The sequence below is a fragment of the Pelobates fuscus genome, chromosome 13 (genome assembly GCF_036172605.1).
Source record: "Pelobates fuscus isolate aPelFus1 chromosome 13, aPelFus1.pri, whole genome shotgun sequence".
In the NCBI taxonomy this organism is placed as follows: domain Eukaryota; kingdom Metazoa; phylum Chordata; class Amphibia; order Anura; family Pelobatidae; genus Pelobates; species Pelobates fuscus.
The window spans coordinates 12696244-12702243 of NC_086329.1; positions in this window are offsets into that span (position 1 = coordinate 12696244).

Below are 6000 nucleotides of genomic sequence, written 5' to 3' on the forward strand. Positions count from 1 at the left end.
AGGGGCGGCTACCTCCCCCGGCCACCAGGCCGCTGGGCAGACTAGGCTGCATGTTTGTGCTATATAATAAGGCAGCGTAACGACACAAATCGTGTATCCATGAGTTCCCTCTTGGTGTAGGGCAGTGAACCACTCAAGTGAGGCTTCCAGCTGAGTGGGTATTTGGGAGAAAAGCTTATGTTAGGTGCTTGTATGCCGAAGTTATCAGATAACTTGTCTAGCTATCTTGGCTGCCAGGCCCCACCTCCTGATTTGCATATTTTGCTCAGCCTTGTCTCGAAAAGGATGTTATAAAAAAATATATAAATTTAAAATTAGATATATATTAGTAAGAGCAGGAAAAAACAAAAAAAGTGGGTGCAAGAGAATACTGAGAACAGACAATAGCACAATTAGCCTGCTCTTCGGTGGGTCCCTGCTCAGATCTCAAGCTGGTTTTAGCTCACCTTGTGCCATTACAAAAGGAACCTGGGGCATTTGCATATCAGACTGATCCCACCCAAAAGGGTGGAACAGATCCAAAATGCAGGTCGGGTCTCTCTGCACGAGAGATACAGCAGCCCCCAAAAACGATCGTTTCTGCCTTGTTGGGCCTTGCCAGTGAGGTATAGCCGATATCGCTCTAGGCACCGTGAGCAAGGGGTCCACGTCTGCATTACCCTTTAAACTTAGGGAGAGAGAAAAAAAACAGGATGTAAGAAAGTACCGAGAATGGATAACAGCTCAGATAGATCTCAGTGTTTTATGCACCTTGTGTTTTACTCTGTATATAATAGTTGGCTATTTAGTTGTACTATAAACAGCCACATGGCAGTTCCTCGTTAATCTGCAATCTTTCGTCATACAGCATGTTGCTTTAAACTATTATTTATGTTTGCCAGTCTAGTTTCTGCCTATCATTTTCTTTGGTCCTTTATTTATATATGCCCGTTATTTATACAATGTTGACAGCATTCGGTTGGTTGCTTTTGCCAGGTAATGGAATTAGGCCGTCTGCCTGTTAGGTGCCACTGTTAATGGAATTACAATATAGATCCAAGTTCTCCAGTGCCCTATATATACCTGTGCCTCTCTCTAATAAATCAGATTTTACTTGACCCTCAATGAGCCATGCTACATTTGTAATAACAGGTTCCTAAAGAGAAAATTACAGAATCCTTTTATCACCAACGTAGATGTTTACTAAAGGCACAGACGGACAGAGCTACTGCTGATGATTGAGAAAATGGAAAAATATTTGGCAAGAGAGATCAAGACTTTTTGCAGACCTTGCGTCCCCGTCACAGTATGAAACACTGGCAGTTCTGCCCCGAGCTATCAGTAAATGAAACACGCACATTACTACACCAGTGCTGAGATTAATGCTTTTTAAGTTAAAAAAAAGTGAAATTATCCACAAAAAAGACAAAAAAAAAACGATTGTGTGCCAAAAATCTTAAAATAACATTGCGCTTTATGAAACAGACTGACGTTTAATAATTGCATTTATGTATCACATATTCTCTTTGATTACTATCAATGGTCACCAAACGAACAGGTGGATTTATTAGGCAGCATAAAGAGCCATGCTAAAATAAGTCTTGGATGGAAGCTGGTTTAAAGATTTGTGATATTTACGATCAGGTGTGGCAGGTTGGTTTTCGAGTAATGACTTCCCTAGTAGTAGTGCTAAAAAAAGCTCATCTCTAGGGAAACAGATGTAAGTCTGTTATTTGTAGCTACAAGCAGTGACACTTTGTTGCTGCTCGTAGTTATAGAACCACAAAATTTTTTTTTACAAAAAAAAAAATTGTGCCCCCTTTTATTTCATCTTTTGCCCTATAGGCTGCAGGGTGAAGAATGTACAAGGGGCACAGGAGATGCTGGTGGTTCTAGAACAGGCATCTCAGTCTCTGGCCCCAGGTTTTGCTGAACTACAACCCCCCATGATTCTTTGGCACCTATTGCATTGAAATTAATTTTGTGGGATTGGTAGGCCATCAACAACTGGGAAGCCAGGGACTAGACCAGGGGTAGGCAACCTATGGCACGTGTACCATGCACGGCACTCGATGTGTCGTTGCACGGCACTTAAGGCTGCTAGAGCCAAACAGGCTTTGGCCTATCAGGAGTCCCAGTGAAACTTCAGATATCTGCTAATACGCAAAGATGGTGAAGGACAATCCTCAATTTATGCATTGCAGCACATAGAGGAAGTGATCTCAGATTACTTCCTCCCAGCACTTGTAAATGGGAATATACACTGGAGTAGAGCAGTCCGCAGCTGCTGTTGGAGCTCCTGTCCTTGACCTGTACCTGGCCAGCCTGGTCCCCACTGGTCCCCTGGGAAGCCACCCACACTGCTAGATATACAGAGAAATGCAGAATAACCCTCCCCTCATACAAATAATACAAACAGCCCACACACAAACATATTCACAATCCCCACAAACCTAACACCACTAACAATCCATATACATGCACACAACCCCACATATGCAATACCCCAAACAGCCCCACACATACACACACTACCAAACACACAATGTGACATATCCACACAAGCAGCCCATATACACAGTCTACATTCATAGGTATCATACACAACACCACAAACTACTCATGAACATATACAATATAATAGCTCATATACGCACAAATACAACTATACAAAGCAACTACAGTATAAATAACACAAGCAGAATACAGCAACATACACACCTCAATTAAAAAAAAAAAAAAAAAAAAGAAAGGACCGGCATACTATGGGACATCACAGTCTTATTTCAGCACAGTGCTGCTAAAAGGTTGCCTACCCCTGGACTAGACTGTACAGCATGTGATGTGGTTTCTTTAATTTTAACAGAACTTTTCGACAAGTGATGGATTTCTAGAGTTCAGTGTTTACTTCCATCTTTATGTCTGAAACCAGTCCAAACAATCATGAAGCTAGCAGCCAAACTAATTTCCTACCTCCTCCGCCACACTTCATTTAGTCATCAAGATGATTTGGCTGCAGACAGGAAACTTAATGTGGTCCCTGCCCCATCTATTCAAAGCACCGCTTCACATCCTCAGAGTCCCCGCATTGTGTACACACTCCAGTAATCCTGCAGGGCTCCATTACTGAATCCTTTCAATTATTGGCATTTTTGTAAAAAAATAAATACATTTTTAACATAGATATACACACATATATAGTCAAATGTAATCTCCACCTTAAATAGCTAAAATTTGCACTATTTAAAGAGATACCAATATTCAGGGCCGGATTAACATAGGGGCTGATGGAGCTGCAGCTCCAGGCCCAGGCCCATGGAATAGGCCCATTTAAAAAAAAAAAAAAATTGAAAAAAAAAAGTGGAATTTTTTTTTTTTTTTTTTTTTTTTTTACACACTACTCTTAGGTTTGCCACCTGACTGGTATTTTACTGGCACAGCCGGTATTTGAGGCTGCCTGGCCGTGCTGGTATTGCAGTAATACCAGCAATACGCAGGTAATTTTCTCAGAATAAATGGAAATTACTCTGCAATACCAGCACCAGCTAGTAGGGGTCACTGCGTGTGGAGAGAGGCAGGGATAGGAAGTTACAGAATATCCCTGCCTCTCTCTACTACTCACTGATCCATGGGGGAGCAGCTACACAGCACAGAGAGTCCAGACAGCAGATCTACAGCTCAGGTAAGTGAGGGATGGGGGGAAAGGCAGCAGGGACACATGGGGACACTGAGGCACTAGGGGACACATGGGGACACTGAGACACTAGGGGACACATGGGGACACTGAGACACTAGGGGACACTGAGACACTAGGACACAGACACTGGGAGACCTGGGAACACTGAGACACTTGGGGACACTGGAAAACATGGGGACACTGAGACACTTGGGGACATTTGGGGACACTGAGACACTAGGGGACACAGACACCAGGGGACACAGACACTAGGGGACACTGAGACACTAGGACACATGAGGACACAGACACTAGGACACAGTCACTGGGAGATCTGGGGACACTGTGACACTCGGGGACACTGAGACACATGGGGATGCTGAAACACATGGGGACGCTGTGAGACAGAGACATTGGGAGACACTGAGACATTGGGACACGGAGACACTATGTTCCCATGTCCCCCAGCCAGTGTCCCTAGTGTCTCAGTGTCCCCAAGTCTCCCAGTGTCTGTGTCCCATGTCTCTCAGTGTGCCTAGTGTCCCCATGTGTCCCCATGTCTCCCCAAGTGTCTGTCTCCCAGCCAGTGTCCCCTAGTCTCCCAGTGTCCCCTAGTCTCCCAGTGTCCCTTAGTCTCCCAGTGTCCCCTAGTCTCCCAGTGTCCCCTAGTCTCCCAGTGTCCCCTAGTCTCCCAGTGTCCCCTAGTCTCCCAGTGTCCCCTAGTCTCCCAGTGTCCCCTAGTCTCCCAGTGTCCCCTAGTCTCCCAGTGTCTGCGTCCCCATGTCTCTGTGTCCCTTGTGTCTTAGTGTCCCCAAATGTTTCAGTGTCTCCATGTCTCCCAGTGTCTGTGTCCCTAGTGTCTCAGTGTGCCTGGTGTCCCCATGTCTCCCAGTGTCCCTATATGTCCCAGTGTCCACATGTCTATGTCCACAACTGTCCCCAAGTGTCTGTCTCCCAGTGTCCCCTAGTCTCCCAGTGTCCCCTAGTCTCCCAGTGTCCCCTAGTCTCCCAGTGTCCCCTAGTCTCCCAGTGTCCCCTAGTCTCCCAGTGTCCCCTAGTCTCCCAGTGTCTGCGTTCCCATGTCTCTGTGTCCCTTGTGTCTTAGTGTCCCCAAATGTTTAAGTGTCCCCATGCCTCCCAGTGTCTGTGTCCCTAGTGTCTCAGTGTCCCCATTTCTCCCAGTTTCCCTAAATGTCTCAGTGTCCCCATGTCTCCCAGTGTCCCCATGTCTCCCAGTGTCCCCATGTCTGTGTCCCCAGGTCTCTGTGTCCCCGGGTCTGTCAGTGTCTCCATGTCTCTCAGTGTCCCCAATAGCCTAGTGACATGGGGACACACTGAGACGTTGGGACACTGGGAGAAATGGGGACACAGACACTGGGAGACTAGGGGACTGGGCGACATGGGGACACTGACACTGTGATACATAGGGACACTGAGACACTGTGACTTGCGAGACTGAGACACTGGGAGACAGGGAGACACTAGGAGCAATCCATCTATACAGCAGAATCAAACTGTGAGTAGTTTGTTGGTGATATTACAGAATTTTCTCTGATGTCACTCCTTGTGATTTACATCATGTGATGTCACACATAACTGATTAAGGCTGGTATTTTTTTTCCAAGAAAGTTGGCAACCTTAACTACTCTTCACATACTCTTGCTTAAAGGAGCACTATAGGGTCAGGAACACAATCATGTATTTCTGACCCTATCATGTTAAAACCACCACCCTGGCCCCTTCTTGCCTCCCTAAATATAGTAAAATATTACTTGTATTCAATTCTGCAGCTGCTGGCTCAGAAATGGTGGTCTGAGCAAATTGCAATACTTCCCCGTAGGATTGGCTGAGACTGTCAACTAGACACAAGTCCAACATAGCCCTGGCCAATCAGCATCTCCTCATAAAGATAAACTGAATCAATGCATCTCTATGAGTAAAGTTCAGTGTCTGCATGCAGAGGGTGGAGACACTGAATGGCAGTGCTGCACACTAGGCAGTACTGCCCCAGGAAGCACCTCTAGCAGCCATCTAAGCAGCGGCCAGTGGAGTTATTTTCTCTGAAAAGACAGTGTTTACTGCAAAAAGCCTGCATGGAATGATTCTACTTACCAGAACAAATACAATAAGCTGTAGTTGTTCTGGTGACTATAGTGTCTCTTTAAGTTTGGAAGCTTAAGAGGGATGTATGGGAACAAAACTTGTGTGGACTGGCTGACATTAAAATTAGTTTAGGTAATGCAGACGTTGGTCTCTCTAACACTGTGGCATGTCCCCTTTCTTCTATACTCACTACATACACCTTTTCTCTGTCTCAGACTATATACCAGGAACTTCTGCCTGCT